Genomic DNA, 19,187 nt, shown 5'->3' on the forward strand with positions numbered 1-19,187 from the left:
GTCCCCACGTCACCTGGTACACAGAGCAGGCACCAGTACGGAGGGCAGGGACCAGCATGGAGGAGGTGGGGACAACGCATGCTTGTTGCCTGAACACAGCACAGCTCAGGAGCCCAAGAGATGTCTATTGTTGACCAAGAGTCCTTCCTGGAAACCTCGTTTCTGCTGGGTCCAGACTGATGGGAGAAGCCATCAGACCCTGCGGGCCGGGCCTCCCCTTCTGAATCCACCATAGCTTCACCTCGAAGCTGGTGAGCAGACCGGAAAGACAGGGCACAAGGCAGACAGCCATGCCAGCCCAGAGCCCGGCTACGGATTGGCTGAGGAGTACACGCCACATCTGCCAACAGCTGCTCTGTTCCCAAAACTGACATGGTGTCTCTGAGTTCCAGGCTAGTCTCCAGTTTCTGATGATCCTGCCTTGACTTCCTGCTCTCTCAGTGGCCCTGCTTCCCCGAAAACCAAAAGGACCATTTTCATAAAACAGGTTGGATGAATAAAGGCAGCATGAGAACAGAACACCTCCCCTCATTGCTAAAGCTAGCTGTCCTCAGATATAGCAGGCAGGGCTCACCACGCATGCTCTGTATGCAGCCCACCGACCACCCCAACCAGAGCAGGGTTTGCTCTTGCCCCTCCATGTCTTTTGCAGTCCCTTCATCACCCACTTTCCTTAAGGGCCTGCTAAAATGCAAATATTAATAGCGATCCGTTACATTCTAGCTTGAATTAGCATAGTCATTCAACAAACATTTACTGAGCATCTACTATTTTCCTGGAACTCTGCTTAAGTGTCCGGAAACAAAGCAGATGGATCGCTGCTGCCATGGAGTTGACAGTCTAGCGTAGGGTTTCCCAAATTTTAGGTGCATCAAAATTACCCAAGGGGGCTTGTTAAAACACAGATTGTTGGGCCCCAACCCCAGAGTTCCAGATTCAGTAGGTGTCTGGGGTGGAACCTGAGAACTTGCTTATGTGGAAAGTTCCCAGGCAATGCTGCTGCTGCTGTTCTAGGGACCACACTCGGAAAACCACTGGTCTGGCCAATCCCCAAAGGAACATGGCCCACGACAGAGGTTTTTAAGGAGAAAAGACTGGTGGCCCAGAAAAACCAAAGGGCGTCTGAGAAGCCGACAGACTCTCAGCACAGCAAGCCTTTAGATTTCATCGGAAAAGCCGCTGGGCTAGAGGACCTCTAAGATACTTTCTAGGTCTCATTTTCTGGAGGATGAGTGAATCGGCATGATGGAGGGGATGACATTCCAGGAAGTGGGCTTGTGGACAAGGGCGACGAGGCTGGGATAGAAGATTCTAGAAACCGCTGGGGTTGGGCCAGTGTTGGAGAAGAGGAGTCTTTGAGCCTTCCTCTGCCTCCCCAGCTGGTCTTGGCTTCAGCCTCCTCCTTCTGGGCACCACCCTGCCCCCAGCCCCCGGACACCGCAGCCTGGCTCCGGCCAATGAGACCTGGGAGCCTTCACTGCCCACGACACCTACGGTTTTAGAATCTGGAGAGCAGATGCCTCTCCTTGCTAAGCAACTAATGAAACAAACAGTTTGCTACAGGGCTGTCTTTTTTGAAACTGACTTTGTTGTTGGGGTGGGGAGATGTGTGTACAGATAAGCTTCTCAAAGTGATGACATCACAAGAATAATAAAAATGCCATTTTGTGTTCTGTGTTTCACCTCTCAGGCATGTTCTTCAAAATAATCCCGGGTCCGTTCCTCATTACCAGCTCCAGAGGCTGGGGGTGGAAGCGGAAAAGGGGCACCTGCTGGCAAACAGGAAGCTCTGCTGTAGCTGAGGGGTTGGAACGAACCTCTTACCGCTCAGAGCCTCAGTTTCCCCATCTTAAAAATGGCCGAGCTAGGGGGCTCCGTGTTCCCAATTACATACGTGAAACTGATTTTAACTGGTTGTTCGACCAAGGCTTTGTTGAATGGAATTTTCACTGGTGGTGTTTATTGTACATGCATTTGATCTGGTCACATGTAAGTAACTTTTTTTCTTTTGTTATGGTAAGAGGTCAGTGGTTGCTCCAGGTTTTGGGGGGCCCTAAGACTTACACAGTTTGTGAAGGCATCTCCTTAAGAAAACTAACACAGAATTACAAATTGAAATTAGGTGCATGGTCCTGGCACCGGCCCAGGCTATGAGGCTGGAGCTTCTTAGCTCCACAGTGTATCATCCTTCCGTGTGTGCGTGTGTGTGTGTGTGTGTGTGTGTGTGTGGTTAGGACCCACTGTTGTCCTGGGCAAATATCAGGGTCTGGTGTATTGAAGACCCTTGAGATCGTCATGGGCTTGAGTTGGCACTTTGCAAACCTGAGCTTCTCCTGAGCCCATCCTGTCCTGGCCTGTGTTTTGGCCTTGACACTGCAGTTGCCAGGCAACCGTCTATCCTATAGGAATTCACACTCCTTCTTCCAGGCAGACGCACATTTAATTTCAGACCCAGAGTGCTTGGTGACGCGGGGTGTCACCAGCCTGCGCCCTCACAGAAATAACCCGAAGCACTGAGTCAAAAGTAGCTGGGGGAACTGATACCCACATTTGATCTTATTCCCCTAAAATAGCTTGGTCCTGTTTATGGGGCTGCTGTGAGAGAGGGGATGTGGGAGCCTGGCTGGGCTCATGGCCTCCTCCCGCCTGCCAGGAGGCACTTGCCTCTCTGTGGTCATCTCCAGAGACACTCGCAGTGACTCAGGGCCCTGAACATGATGTAACACCCCTGGGTCTTGGGTGGGGTGAGGGGGAACGTGTAACAGCCTTGGAATTCCAGGCGGGACCCTTGGTGCCTGCCTGCCAGTTCTTGACCAAGGTCAGGTACGGGTGAAAGCGGGACTCTCCAGCCCCGTGGTGAGGGCTGGGGAGCAGGCTGGAGCTCCCAATGAGGACAGACCCAGGCCTTGGCCCCATGGGGATGCCCATCTGTCCCTTCTCTGGAGCAGCAGTTCTCAACCTTGGTCCCGCACTGGGAGTTTTTAAAAAATATGGATCTGATGCAACGGTGAGATTCTAATGTGAAAGTGTCACCGGCCCGACCGGCTGCTGGGCTTTTCCCTTTTGTCAAGTGCGTCTGGGGCCCCGGGCACCCCCTTTGTTCTAACATCCCAGGGCTTTCTCCTGACTTGAGCAGTGCTGCCTGTTCTGCCCGGAGCCCACTTCCTCAGGCTCCCAGCCCCTCAGTCAGGTACCAGGCCTTAGCTGCTGGCCTATTATGTGTCCTGCCCAGGGCCAGGCTCCCTTGGGTACGTGGCCATCTAGGGTGCTGGGTAAGAAGTAAGACCCTTTGAAAGGTGCTGGACCAGGACTGGGGTGGGAAAAAGTGGGTCCTTCACGGGGTGATGGGTGATGAGGATGGAGGTATGTAGGGCTTTGGCTGTAGGGCTTTGACACTATAATCAAGGCAGTGCGCACACTGGTAAAAAACGAGCACTTAAAGAAGCAATCATAAGCTGTTCACTAAAGATTTTAGAATTTGTTCGTGGGTCAGTTTTTTATTTTTCATTGTGGTAAAAAAAAAAAACCCCACATAATGTACAATTTACCCTCTTAGCCATTTTTAAGTGCACAGTACAATCGTGTTAGCTATGTTCCCATTGTTTTGTGTCAGATCGCCAGACAGTTTTCATCTTGCATGACTGAAACTATACCTATCAAGCAACAACTCCCCATTTCCCCTCCCCCAGCCCCTGCAGACGCCGGTCTACTTTCTGTTTCCATGATTTTGACTATTCTAAATACTTCATATAAGTGGAATCATACAGTATTTGTCCTTTTGTCAGAGCTTGTTTCACTCAGCATAATGTCCTTAAGGTTTATCCATGTTGTAGCGTGTGACATGATTGCCTTTCTTAAAGGCTGAATAATATTCCCTTCTACGTGCATATCACATTTTCTTTGTTGATTCATCTGTCAATGGATGTTTGGGTAATTTCCACCTCTTGGCTATTGTAAATAATGCTTCAATGAACTTGTGTGTGCAAATATCTAAAGACCCTGCTTTCAATTCTTTTGCATATATAACCAGAAGTGGGATTGCTGGATCAGATAGCAGCTCTAGTTTTAGCTTTTTGAGGCACTAAAAAACTATTGTTTTCTGTAGTGGCTGCACCATTTTACATTCCCACCATCAGTGCCACAAAGGATCTAATTTCTTGACATCTTCACCAATATTTCTTCCTTCCTTCCTTCCTTCCTTCCTTCCCTCCCTCCCTCCGTCCCTCCCTCCCTCCTTCCTTCCTTCCTTCCCTCCCTCCCTCCCTCCTTCTTTCCTTCCTTCCTTCCTTCCTTCCTTCCTTCCTTCCTTCCTTCCTTCCTTCCTTCCTTCCTTCCTTCCTTCCTTCCTTTTTTAACTGTAGCCATCCTAATAGGTGTGAGGTGATATCTCACTGCGGTTTTGACTTACATTTTTCTAATGATTGAGCATCTTTTCATACGCTTGTTGACCATTCACATATTTTCTATGGAGAAATGTCTATTCAGGTCCTTTCCCCATTTTCAATATTGGGCTATTTGGGTTTTTTGCTGTTCAGTTGTAGGAGTCCTTTATATATTAGCCCGTTGTTTGATACATGATTTGCAATTATTTCCTCCCATTCAGCAGGTTGCCCTCCCACTCTGTTGATTGTTTCCTCAATGTGCAGATCATTGCTCAGTTTTCAGGTACAGTATGGAACTGGCCAAGTAATTCAAGAGCACTAAAGAATCAATTAATTGCATTTTCTATAATAAAATTGAGACCTCAAAATTGAGATAAAAATCAAATCAACATTACACCTACCAATTAATTCTAGCAACAGGTCTACAATAATAAATTTGTAGTAACTATTTTAGAAAACGAGTTGTTTGTTGGGGTCCTACTCTCAGATTGCCCCCCCATGACTCACATGGAATCACATGGACTCCTTATTACCCAGAAGAGCAAGCCCCCCAGGGAGGGGCCATCCTTCAGGGAAGAAGGATCTAGATCTTGGGTCCTGGGAGGAGAAAAGTGCTGGGGCGTTTTTGGTTGTATTTAGCCCATGCAATTCCACTGGCAGCAACAGGGGTGGGGTGGGGTGGGGTGGGAGGTAGGGCCCTGGGGAACCAGGCTCACCACTCAGTGTTGGGGTGGGCTGATTAATTGTATGTGTCAACTTGACTTGGCTAAGGGATACCCAGAGAGCTGGTAAACCATTACTTCTGAGTGTGTCTGAGAGGGTGTTTCTGGCAGAGGTGACCACTTGAATCAGTAGACCGAGTAAAGATCACCCTCACTGGTGTGGATGGGTGTCATCCAATCCACTGAGGACCCCAGCAGAACAAAAAGGTGGAGGGAGGGTGAATTTGCTCTCTTTGCTTGAGCTGGGACATCATCTGCTGCCCTCAGACATCAGTGCTCCTGGTTCTCAGGTCTTCAGCCCTGGAACCCTGATTCTCAGGCCTTTGGACTTACATCATCAGCCGTTTCTCTGAGAGCTCTGGCTAATGCAGGTGGGGAGGGGAGGGCTTTCAGGGTGGCCCCTCTGCCCCCAGGGGCACTCAGGGCTTCACTGCCAGGGCTGGGGTAACACAGCCACCTGGACACCTCTCGGTCCCTCCACAGGCCTCTGCCTACTGGGGACCTTCTTTCATTCATTCACCTGTACCCACCCCATAATTCCTCAACCTGCCTGAAGTCACACTGACAGACTTGAAGCTGCCCTCAGGTCCCACCTGGGCTCTCCTGGTCTCCTTTCTTCTTTGCACCTTTGTCTCACGTTTTCCTGAGGTCATCTGGGCCTGATCAATTGGGTCAGCTTCAATCTTAGTGATTTGGAGGTCACCCTTTACTCCTGAGTGGAAATGTGAAGGTATGAGCACCAGACCGAAAGCCTGAGACTTAGGCAAATCACGTACCCCTCTGGGCCTCAGTTTCGTCTTCTGTAGTGTGGGAGTGATTTCTCTGTCCTGCCGCGTGCTAAAGGCTGAGATGTAGCCCTGAGCTAGGTGCTGCAGGTGACAGAGGACTCAGTCTACACTGAGCTCCTTAACTGTTCATGCAGTGGTTGAATTCAATGCTCAGATGAGCCAAAGCCCCAGGGAACTTCCTAAGGAGCCTCTCCCAGCTGTACTCAGCAAAGGCACTCTGGGAAGGGGGCCTGGAGTTCTGGGCCCAGCCTCACCTTGGTCATTACTCCTTCAGCAGCCCCAGGCCTCAGTTTTCCTCATCTACTAAGTGGGAATAATGACACTCCTTTCATTTAACTAACCACTTAAATATAAAAATTTCTTTGGTCTATTTAAAAATCACTCACATAATACATGATAAATGTGAGCTATAAAAGGTTCAGCCATAGTGAACCCTCTCTTCCTTTTTCCAGGGCCGGTGGCAAGCATCCTTTGCTTGTATTTGTGGGCATCTCTGTACCCACATCCCTGCTCACTGGTATCTATTTTGTTGGCGTTTCTTTAGTCTGTTCTATGATTTTCTTTCCTAGTCAATACTGTATCTTAGAGGGCTCTCCATGGCAAGATACAAAGTTCTCCTTATGCTTTTCAACGGTGAAAGGTTATTCCCGAGTTTGCAAGAACTACAACTTATTCCACCAGTCTTCTTTTGAAGGAGATTCACCTCTTGTGTTCACTGATGCATCCTGAGTGCCAACAAAGGTGCCTGGCTCAGGATGTGTTTGTTGAATGAGTGAATGAAAATTCACGTAACTCCAAGAGCAAATACTACCATTTTTTGAGCATGTATTTTGTTCTGACCTTTTTTCAAACATTAGGTCTAATTCTCTCAAAATCCGTGCAAGGTATGCAGCACGATCTCCATTTTATGGATGGATAACTGGATAACTGGATTCAGAGAGGTTGAACATTTTGCCAAAAGTTGCCCAGTTAGAGAGGTTGGTGTTTGGTGTCCTTCTGATTTTGAAGCCTCTCTTCTTTCCCTGATATCAATCAACTACTCCCAAACACCCTCTATTTGTCCCCCCCCCCCAAAGGCTACTGCAGCCCTTCAGTAAGAGGTGACATACAGCCTCATGATACTTCAGCATGGATAAACTTACTGCATCCGAGAAAAATACGGTATAAGGAGGCAACCAACCAAATGGGAGAAGATATTTGCAAACAATACCTCTGATAAGGGGCTAATACCCAAAATATGCAAATAACTCATACAACTAAACAACAAAAAAGCAATCTGAATAAAAAATGGGCAGAAGGGGCGGCCGGTTGGGTCAGTTGGTTAGAGCACAGTGCTTATAACATCAAGGTCGCTGGTTTGATTCCCACATGGGCCAGTGAGCTGCACCCCCCACAACTAGATTGAGAACAGCGAATGGACATGGAGCTGATGGGTCCTGGAAAAACACACTGTTCCTTAATATTCCCCAATTTAAAAAAAAAAAATCACTGAATAAAAAAAAACCCCTGCACCTGTATTCAGAGAAGAGAGCCAAACATTAAAAAAAAAAAAAAAAAAAAAAAGGGCAGAGGACCTGAACAGACATTTCTCTCAAGAAGAAATACAAACAGCCAACAGATATATGAAAAGATGCTCAACTTCACTAGCTATTAGGGACATGCAAATGAAAACCACAATGAGATACCACCTCACACCTGTTAGAATAGCTATCATCAACAAGACAAGTAATAACAAGCATTGGAGAGGTTGTAGAGAAAAAGGAACCCTCTTACACTGCTGGTGGAAATGTAAACTGGTACAGCCATTACAGAAAACAGTATGGAGGTTCCTCCAAAAATTAAGAATAGAAATACCATATGATACAGCAATCCCTCTTCTGGATATCTACTGGAAAAATTTGAAAACACTTATTTGTAAAGATACATGTCCCCCTATATTCACTGCGGCATTATTCATTGTGGCCAAGACATGGAAACAACAGAGCGTTTTCCGTGGATGATTGGAGAAAGATGATGTGGTACATATACACAACGGAATACTACTCAGACATAAAAAGATGAAGTATTGCCATTTACAAAAACATGTACAAATCTTGAGAATATGCTAAGTGAAATAAGCCAGACAGAAAAGGTCAAGAACCACATGATTTCACTCACATGTGGGATATAAAACAAAAAGCAATAAATGAACAAACCAACCAAACAAACTCATAGACACAGACAACAGTATGGTGGTTACGAGAAGGCAAGGGGGATGGGGGAAGACAAAGAGAGTAAAGGGGGGTCAAATATATGGGGATGGAAAGAGACTAGACTTTGGATGGTGAACACACAATGGAATATACAGACGCCGTGTTATCAAGTTGTATACCTGAAACATATAATGCTATCAACCATGTTACCCCACAAATTTAATATAAAATACCCAAAAAACTTTATCAGTGAACGCGTATCAACTTCACTATTAAAAAAAGAAGTACTGGTATTTTGAAAGGCACATATCAAAAAACCCCCAAAAACAGTAAAAGGTGACCCAGGACCCCACTGATGGGGACCCGTCCATGTGTGGATAAGAGCGCAAACAAGGGCATGTCTGGCTCCTCGGAATCTGTTGGTAGAGAGGTAGAGAAGGGTTGGGGAGCGGGGTGGGCGGTGTGGCAGTTGGGCCACCATCCAGCTTTCTCTAGATTTTCGTGCAGCCCTTTAGAGAATGTGCCCCTTCACCCAGTCTCTAAGCAACCGCCTTCTGCAGCGGGCGGGAAGTGATCCATTAATGATACGTTAGGAAACCCTTACTGAAAATAATTACACCCTCCCCTGAGCACGACGTGTCAGAACACGCTTGGTGGCTCGGCAGTGCAGGCAGAGCCCAAAGGCCAGCCCTTCCATCCAGCCCTCTGCCTCCCACTCCCTCTTCTCAACCTGCTATTTCTTCTGCTCACAGATCCTCTTTCTCCTCTTCCTGAGATTGGCAAAGTGCGGGGACACCCACAAAATCCACACCCCATCTTTTTTATGAACCGCACTATTTCGCTGACACAGGGCTCAGAAGGTCTGAAATCCGGGCTGCTTTGGAAAACCCAGGATGAATGTCAGCGTCACTGTGGAAACTGATCCCCATTTCTGTGGTAGGGTTTTGCAAAACCATCCAGGGCTTAGGACTCAGGCAGACCCAGGCTCCAATCCCCGTGTGACCTTGAGCCAGGCATTTGACCTGTCTGTGCCTCAGTTTCCTCAGATGTTCAAGGGCCATCATGAACTTGGTGGGGTTGCAATAGTTAAATGGCATTTAGCCGGTGGGCCTTACCCTGTGTAATGGAACCTGGCACGTTGTTGGGGTTTCCTATAGGTACTTGACACACTCATAGGCCAATGTGACTGCGAAGTGAAAAATAAAATGCAGAAGATGACTTAGTAAGTAGTGAAGACGTTTGGGAGAGGATAGAGATCTGGGGGCGCTGGGATAAGTAGGGAGAACTGGGCTTAAAGGACAGGGAGGGTGCGGTGCACAAGGTCAGAGACAGGCAGGGCTGACTAAGGGACAGGTAAGTCCTTAGTGACATCCAAGAGTGTTTCCTTCATTTACTCGGGGGTCCCCCCCATTAGAATTCAGGCTCCCTGCGGATTGGAGTCTGTCTGTCTGGTTCTCCATCCCCACACCACCTGTCCAGCCCAGATGCTCAGTAGACAATTGTGGAAGGAAGAAAGGAAGAAGATGAGAGGTGCCAGGCAAGACAGATCAACAGATCAGGCAGAATCCCAAAGCCCAGGCCGAGAAGCCGGCTTCGGAGGCAGTGGGAAATGGGAAGCATTTTGGTGACAGTGGGGACGTGTGTAAAGAATGCTTCTCTGTACATTCCTTCCAGGCAAAAAATCGGAAAGAGTTCACTCTACGCTGTTCAGAGGGGTAATCGATGGAAAGTGGGAGGGAGAGGGAGGGGTTTTCCACTTTTATTTATACACTTCCCCATCGTGTGAACTTTAAGACAAGTATTTTTGCGATTAAAATAAATGTCAATACATTTTAAGAAAATTGGGAACCACTGGAGCGGAGGAGTGAGGCGACACACTGGTCTGTAAGGGGTGGCCCTGCGGGGAGGTCAGCGCTCACTGTCCTGGAGGACACTCATAGTGTTTTTATTCTTTATTATTGTTCAGCTTTGATTTGTTTTGTTTTCACAAATTTGGGCTCGCCTTCTACATATTCCTCCAAGACCTGCTTTTTCACTCAACAGCAGAATCTCATGGAAATTCCTTTGTAACGACTGAGATTCTCAGTTTGAGGTACCAGAACTTATTGGAGCGACCAACCTGTTATTGATAGGCATTCAGGTTGCCTCTAATTTTTTGCTAATTGAATCACAGCTGCATTAACATCTTTCCAAAACCATCCTTATGAGCTTGTGCATGTACTTTTATGCAATGTTTTCCCAGATGAGAAATTGCTGGGTTGAAAGTTAGGTCTCCTTACGCATTGGAGAGACGTTGCTAAATTAACCCCCCCGAAAGCGGCACCAATTTTTTTCAAACTGACACTGCATACTCACTGTTTTCTCACATCCCTCCCAGCACTGTGTATTATCAATCGTTTTATTTTTTCCAAAATGGTAGAGGAAAAATAATATCTCATTGGTGTCAGTTTGTATTTCCTCTGATTACTGGAAAGATTAAGCATCTTTTCGTATGTTTATGGACCATTTTATTTTCGTTTGGGAATTTCTTTTCCCTATCTTTTGTCTATATTTCTATTGGGTTATCTTTTTTTTTTTTTTTAATGTACAGATTCAGGATCCAAATCCTTTGTATTTTACATACGATGCAAGTACACATTTTCTCCTCTCATGTCATTTGTCTTTAAACTTTGTTTGTGAGGTATTTTCCCCCCTCTTTCAGTTTCTGAGTAGCCAGAGGATTCTTTCCTGCTTTCTGGGTGTCTCGTGCCTCCTAAGTACCACCCTTCAGGGTAAAAAGTCTGGCGACTCAGACCTTCTTGGCACAAGAGTGCAGCTCAGAGCAGCTTACTCTGAGACGCATTTCGTCAGGCAGAAGCACAGGGACCCCAGGCCTGGCTGCCCTTAGGAGCCTCCCCAAGGGCTGCAGACACACTGCCTGGCTGGCCATCGGCCCAGGACGGAAAGGGAGCGGGAGCCTTGGGACAGGTCTTGCTCTGCACCCCCACATGCCATCCTGCTGGGACAGGGAGCGCAGGGCAGCACTGCCTCCAAGGCGCCCAGATGGGGGAGATATGTTAATGGACGTTTCCGGAAGGAGTGGGACTCTGGCCCCAGTGAACCAACCCGACTGGCCACAGCACAAGTCCAGAGGAGACGCCAGCCTTATCTCCTAGGCCTTTGGAAGGCGCCTCTGGAAAATGGGTCAGTGGAGGCAGCCTCCCTGTCCTGGAGGCCAGCCCCACTCAGTAGTGATACTACAGCTGCCCTGTATTTGTTAAGCATTTGGGGTTTCCCCATTATAAAAGTACTCTATGGTACATACAAAAATCACAGCCGTCACAGAAGTGAACCACGTGAGCTGTGCCAGCCGCTTGGAACCCACCCCAGGCCTGGAGTCTACTGTACAGAGTTGACCAGTCTCTCTCCCTTCTTGAGTCTCTTTCCCCAGCAGTTCCAAAAAAGCCTCCATATCATCTAAACCTAAAAGTCTCACGCTTATCTGTGGTTGGGCTCCCTTTCCCTGGTCCTATTGTTGTGGGTTTTTGTTTGTGTTTTTTAAAAAAACCTGTCTTACCATGAAATAAGCACAGATAAAAGTGCATTCGAGACAAATGTACAGCTGAATGAAGAATGACAAAGGTAAGGCCTGCAATCAACATCCAGATCATGGAAATAGTCCAGGGTTCCAGAAGTCACCCTCCCTCTGGGGCCCCCTGTTAGTCACAGCCTCCTTCTGGTCCCACCAAAGGCAACCGCTGTCCTGACGTCACAGTCATCACATTCTTGCTTTCCTTTGCACTTGTTCCACTGGGGTTTGGCTTTGCCTATTTGTGTCTCTTTTATTCCCTGGGTCAGGCTTGCCGGGCAAGGTCAATTACTTTGTTTTTTCAAGGATGGTCTACTGGGCCCCAGCTCCAGGCCCCTGCTTGCACCCCCACCCCACCCTCTCCTCCCAGGGCCCATGTTTCACCCACTGGGAGAGCCACCCTGGCCTCCAGGCTAATCATCCAGGTGGGGATTCCTTCTCCGCCTCTCACCACTGCACAACCTTGGGCAGGTTATTAAACACTTTTAGCTTCAGTGTCTTCTCTATAAAGTGAGTTATTGGGAGGACTGGATGTGTTAGCTCCCGGAAAGCGTTTGGCCCAGTTTCTGGCGTTTTAGTAAGCAGAACACAAAAGTTGGCTTTTATTCTCGAACCTTCCCACCTTCTTGCCTTGGCTACTGCTATTCCCAAACACTCAGTATCCTTTTCCCTTCTTTACTTCTCCATCACGACCCAATCCAGGTGCCTCGGCTTTTACGACACCCTCTGTCCAGTGACCTGTTCCTCTGGCATTTCCCCCTCACACTGCATTCCTACATTCTAAAAGGCTAATAAAAATCTCTGCCATTTATTGGGCAACTACTTCGTGCGAGCTCTCTCTGCATGGTGTCATTCTTGCATCAACCGGGACAAGCAGATTATAGCTCTGTTTTATAGATGAGCAAATTGAGACTCATAAAGGTGAAGGAATTCTGCCCAAGGGCCCAGAGTTGGTAAGTGAAGGAGCTGGGAATCCCTCCAGGCTTTCTCCTGTGGGTCACACAGCCCCCACGGGGGTGGATGTCATGGAGATGGAGTTCAGGTGGGACACTGGCCCTCAGGCCTACTTTGATAAGGCACAGACAGGAAAGCGCTACAAAAGGTGCAGGTGCCCTGTACCCCAGAGCCTACACCTAGGGACAGGGGTGGGCCCCTGTGAAATGCAAGCTTGGAAGCCCCAGAATCTAATTTACCCTGGAGGGCCCAGAACCTTCTATGAACCTTTAATGCCTTCTGAGCCCTAGCACAAGCCAAGACTCTGGGGGTCTCATTACTCAGTTCGTGGCCATTGTGGCCATTTTAAAGCCCGGTGCCTTTATCCTCTTCACCTCGAGGGACAGTGTAAAGAAGTAGCTCAGGGCTCCAGAGCCAGACAGTCTGGATTCAGTCCCCGCTCAGTCATTTTGTGTCTGTGCCACCATGAGCAAGGTATTTCTTAATGCTTCAGTTTTCTCGTCTGTAAAATTATGACTACAGAAAATACCACCTTTGTGACTAAATTTGTGACTAAAGATACTATGTACCTCATAGAGTTGTTATAAGGATCAAAGGAGTTTGTACAGTCTCAGTACAGTGGGGACATATGGAGGCGGGTCTTGCCCTTAAATCAATGACCAGGGATCCTGAGGGTTCTGCCAGGCCCCAGTGGGTCCCAGCTCTGCCACAGGAGGTCACTGGGCAACATCCATAGCACACGTCCTTCCGGGTCCCAAGCTTGCACGAGGCCTGGGCTTATCCCAAGGCAGGTGTACCCATCTGCCCAGGAGCATGGAGAGAGGAGGGAAGGCACATGTAGGAGACTAATCTTGACTGAGCACTTCGTGTGTGCTGGGACACATGGAAGGTACTTTACAAACACTTATAGTCGTGCGCTGTGTAACGACGGGGATGCATTCTGAGAAATGTGTCGTTAGGTGATTTTGTCGCTGTGTGAATATCATAGAGTGGCTTACACAAACCTAGATGGTCTAGCCCACTGCACGCCTAGGCCATGTGGGGATAGCCTGCTGCTCCGAGGCTACCAGCCTGCACAGCACGTTACTGTATAAAATCCAAGATTAAACCAAGCACAAGAGACAATGACGCAATCAAGAGACATGGTAAACATGAGATGTGGACGCTGCTGCCCACGGAACACAGCTACTGTTTTACAGAAAGTTTTTTTTATAAGCAGAAAGCGTACACTCTAAAATAATAATAAAAAGTATAGTACAGTAAATACAGAAACCAGTAACACAGTCACTTGTTATCAAGTGTTATGTACTGTACATAGTTGTAGGAGCTATACTTTTATACAACAGGCAGCTCAGTAGGTTTGTTTACACTAGCATCACCACAACACAAGTAATGCGTTGAGCTATGACGCTATGACAGCTACGACGTCACTAGACAATAGGAATTTTTCAGCTCCGTGATAATCTTATGGGTCCACCACTGTATATCAGTCTGTCATTGACTGAAATGCTGTTATGTGGTGCATGACTGTTTTCCCTTTGTTTTTCGATACACTCTAAGATAGGTGGTATTAAATTCCAGCTTGAGAAAAAGGGGCTCAGAGAGGTTAAGTAACATGCAAAGGTCACACAGCATTGGGATTCATTCCAGGCCTATCTGGCTCCAGAGTTGGGGCTTTCCTTCTACAACTAACTTACTGCCCTAAAGTGGGCAGCCTTCTGGGTTAGCTGTGAATGGTCCTGAGGGAATGACTTAGGGGAGACCCCTCACCACCACCACCATTCACATACATAGAAGGTCCCATCCCTGCTTCACAGAAACAGACATTTCAGAGCCTTAAGAGACGGGGATTACACTGACTCTCTAGATCAATTTAGGGAGTATTGTCAGCTTCACAGTATTGTCTTCTAATCCATGAACATGGGATGTCTCCACATTTATTTCAATCTTTTAAGGTTTCTTTCAGCAATATTTTGTAGTTTTCAGAGTATACAACCTACATTTCTTCTCTTAATTTATTGCTAAGTATGTTACTCTTTTTGATGCTATTGTAAATGGAATTCTTTTTTTTAAATCTCATTTTGGTTTGCTCGTTGCTAGTGTGTAGAAATAAAGTTGATTTTTACATACTGATTTTGTATCCTGCACACACGCTGAACTTGTTTACTGGTCCTAGTAGTTTTTATTTTTTATGGATTCTTTAGAATTTTCTATAGACCAGATCGTGTCATCTGCAGACAGAGGTGGTTTTATTTCTTCCTCTCCACTCTGGATGCCTGTCATTTCTTTTCTTGCCTAATCCTCCTGGCTAGAACCTCCAGCACAATGTTGAATAGAAGCAGTGGCAGCACACTCCTGTCTTACTCCTGATTCCAGGGGGAAAGGATTCAGCCTTTCACCATTAAGATGTCAGTGTCCTTTATCGGGTTGAGGACGTTCCCCTCTATTCCTAGTTTGTTGAGTGTTTTTGTCATAAGACATTTTAAGATATCATAATATAATACAGATATTTAAGAAATGGCAAGAGGGCCACCCTCTGCTCAGACTTATTTGCTCCCTACACTGGGAGCTCAGTGCTCCTCTCCCCACCTTTGGCTCCTCCCCTGACAAGGGAGCTGTCTGGGTCCTCAGACTCCCACTCAAGTCTCAGCATGGGAGGGCTCCGCCTGCTGCCAAAACAGAAAACATCACAGCCCTCAGGCTCTCAGAGCTGGGACAGGGCCCTGCCCCTCCTGGCTTGTGAGTGGGCACAGCCCCTATAGGCAGACTGGGGAGGACTTGGTTTAGGAACAGCAGACGTGAGAGAGGAACCACAATCACACACTACCCTTGGCTTCCCAGAATGCTCTGGGGTTACTCTGGACACAGGAGGGAAGACAGGCTGGCAGGGGCGGATCTGGGGGTCGGGTGGGCGGCTCAGCTCAGAAAGTACTAATGGGCTCTGCCCCTGCCCAGACAGGGAGCTGCAGGGGACAAGAAAATCCTCCCACCCCCACAACCACACACACACTGATCTTGCAGTGCCATGGGACACACTCGTGCACACAGGCCAGCTCTGCCCTTAGAAGGAGAGCTGGACTCCAGGCCCATCCCCGGCCCAGGGGTGTCTCAGCCAACTTCTTTCCCCAGCCCACCTCTAACTTTCCTCTTGTAAGGCACCCACCACTTCTTCCCTTCCCACCTCCTCTCCCTTCTCTCCTGGTTCTTCCTCAGGAGTCACCTTCAATAGGGAGACCCCCTTCCCATCTTTACAGCGACTCCTGGCCCCACAGCATCCATGTGCAGCATTGTCAGATCTGGCACATAGTACGTGCTCAGTAAATATTCCTTCCCAAATATATGGTGATGGAAGGAGAACTGACTCTGGGTGGTGAACACACAATGCGGTATATAGATGATATATTACAGAATTGTACACTTGAAACCTATGTTATTTTACTAACAGTTGTCACCACAATAAACTTGAATTAAAAGAAAAAATGTTCTTTCTCCTGGGCAAACAGGCAGAGGCATGTATGTATTTGGGGTGATGAAGGATGAGTGAGAGGGGCTGGAGGGGCAGGAGGAGGGGGAAGAGGCCTGATAACCGGCAGGGGGCTAGCGGAGCCCTCTCCATAGCTGGGACCCCATCCTCTGCTTCTCTGGTCCCTGGGAGAGGCTCCATTCTTCTGGGGCAACTCACATGGCTTGCCAGCTCAGCTCTGTCTCGCCTGGGCTCCCGCCTGGGCTCCCAGACCCTAATGAAGATAATGAGGGTGAGAAGGTGTTTACGACGTCTTCCTGGAGGAGACCCATGGCTTCCCAGCCACGACCTCAGTGCTCACGGGAAGGCCTTGGGCGTACCAGGCGGGCAGGTGCCCACTCACGGGAGGAGGAAACAGAGGTCCAGGAGAGAGAGCTCACCGAAGGCCAGAGGGTTTTGGGATACAGGTGCCTCCTTCCTCCCTCTTCACCAAACTCATGGAAATCAGGGCAGTTAGAACAAAAAGGCCCCGTTAGGCCTGTCCGCTCCTCAGAGGCACCTCCCTTTCCCCATCTTCAGACACACGCCAGTGGCTACACTCCATGGAGGGTTCCCAGGGGGAACCCACTGCTGCACAGCACCCACCTTGCCAGGCACTACTGGGGAAACCAAGGCAGAGGCTTTGTTCTCACCTTGGGGGAGCCTGAGGGCCAAGAAGCAATGGGAACAGGTGGGCTGTTGTGGGGACAGAGCCCCAAAAAGCAGTTTCCAGGCTCTCGGCCTCACATAGAAAGGTGCTGGCTCAGGTAGTAAATGGCCATCGACTGTGATCAAATGGCCATCAGCTGTGGCTAGTTGGCCGTCAGCTGTAACCAGTGAGCCATTAGCCATGAATATAACTGCCGTGGCTACACTAGCAGAAAAAGGGGGCTAGCAAGAAGATGGTGGCTGAGTCTGCAAGCGGCACAGTGAGGGTTGAGAATTGTGTTGCTCCTGGTTCCTGTGTCTCCAACACAGCTGCCAGTGAGAGTATAGTGGTGTGACTCCCCTACCTATGGTTCCGTGGGTGTGCCTTTTTGGCCTCACCATGTCCTGCGTTCTTATGTGGGGAGCGGGACCAGAGACCCCGCCTGACACCCCGCACGACAGCTGTGTACAGAGCCTGGAGCCGCAGCTGAATTGAAACCCGAAGAGGCCTTGGGTCTGGGACTTTGAAGGAGGGGAGAGCCTTCTGCACCCCTGAACTCCTGCTGCCTGCTCAGTAGGCCTCGACTGGCTGAGGAGGCCTGAGCTGCTGTTCTCCACCCCCCACAAAAAGCTCTGCTCTGTTCCCCCTTTATTTCTAGGGCCGCCATCCACCCAGCTCTGGGTGGCTTTGCAGTCGGAATCTTTGCCGAGGAATCCTCTGAGTCTCCTTGGCAGCGCGGGGGCCTCTCCCTGGCCTCTGGGCATCGCAGGCAGTCCCACCCCTCAGCCCACGTACAGATCAATAGCTCAGGGGTCCCGGAGGACCTGCTGGCTGGGCCAGCTCTCTGGCAATGAGACCTCTCCCTCTCTGGGGCCGTAACCTGGTTCATCCTCATTCGCATCTGAGCTCAGCCTCCCCAGTCAGGGCCGGGGTCTGCAGGCTGCCAGCCTGGCCCCTGTGGCCGGGGCCTCGGAATAATTGCTTTCATCTACTGAGCCTCCACTGCCCGATTCATGCCATTTAACCGTCACAACGACCTTCTGAGGTGGGCACTTTCATTAAACCCATGTCACAGATGAGAGAGTGAAATCTGGAGAGGACTCGCCCTTGCCCAAGGCCACAGGCCTGGTAAATGACAGAGCAGGAAACTGTTCCCTTACCACAGAGCTTGCTGTGTTTCAAGGCTCCAAAAGTACCTTCCCCAAGCGCCAGAATTCCCAGGGCCCAGCTGGCATGGCTGTAGGCTAGGGGTGACTTTTGAGTCTGGGGTCTTGTACAGTGGGAGCTGACATCCCTTTGGTGGCCCCACCCCATAATGACTCACCTCATCCTCTTTCTGCAGGTCACAGGCTCAGGCCATTGGGGGGTGTGCGGTTAATTGGGAGGGAAACCCTGCTCACCAAGGAGCTGTTGCTCAGGGTGCAAGTTGGGGAAGCCAGAGCCTGGGGTGGGGTTCTCGGGAAGGGCCCATCCCAGGAGCACCCAGTACCACAGATGGCTTCAGCACACACCTCAGGAGGGCCCAGAATGGCCAGCAGGGGAGCAGAGGCCTGGGGAACAGCAGGGAAAGTGAGCTGGGAGTCCTGGCAGGGGGTGGGGGTGTCTCCTGCCTGGCCCTGGCTGGCCCTGACAGGCTGGGTGACCTTGGACAAGGTTTTCCCTTTCTGAGCCATCAGCCAAGGCTGTGAAGTACAACCTTCACTCGAGGACACCCCGCCAAGGTCCCCCCCACCCTGGGAGATGCCCCCTGGTCCCAGGGCATGATGAAGGTGAGGCTGTGTGTGTGAGCAGGTGGTGTGTGTGTGTGTATGTGTGGCATAGGCCTGTGAGCTCTGGACTGAGTTAAAACAGCAGCCCCAAGTATCCCCCAAACCAACCATCCCCTGTGTCTCAACCAGTGCCCCCTTCCTGTAACTGCTGAGGGTGAAAGAGCTGCTTCCCAGGGAGTGACCAGCACAATGGTGCCCCACCCATGAGGGGGCAGTCAGACAGGAGGGCTTTAAATCCTCCCTCCCCACACGCCCTCCGCAGCGACTGCAGCCCCCAGCCCCAGCAGCTTTGTGGGAGGGAAGAACCTTTGAATCTGGGGGCCTGGGGAGGAGGATGCAAAGCTCTCCCCACATCCCTGTGCCTCCTCTGCCCTCATCCACTCCCACAGGTCGTCCCAGCTCCAAATCCAGGGTCGCTGGGGGTGACTCGCTGTGACGTGTGATGACGCACAGGCCCCCCCAGAATCACACTCTCCTCCCCCATTCGCTGGTCTGGGCAGCTCAGCTCTTCAAATCCCCTGATTGTCTGAGGGCTCAGGTGGTCTGGAGTCGTCCTTGCCACTGGGGCGATGGCTTTGGAAGCCTTTCTCTATTCTAGAAGTGTGTTCTAGTGGTTTTTACACACGTCCACGGAGGTGTAATCCCCACCACAAACTCACAG

The sequence above is a fragment of the Rhinolophus ferrumequinum genome, chromosome 19, assembly GCF_004115265.2.
Source record: "Rhinolophus ferrumequinum isolate MPI-CBG mRhiFer1 chromosome 19, mRhiFer1_v1.p, whole genome shotgun sequence".
In the NCBI taxonomy this organism is placed as follows: Eukaryota; Metazoa; Chordata; class Mammalia; order Chiroptera; family Rhinolophidae; genus Rhinolophus; species Rhinolophus ferrumequinum.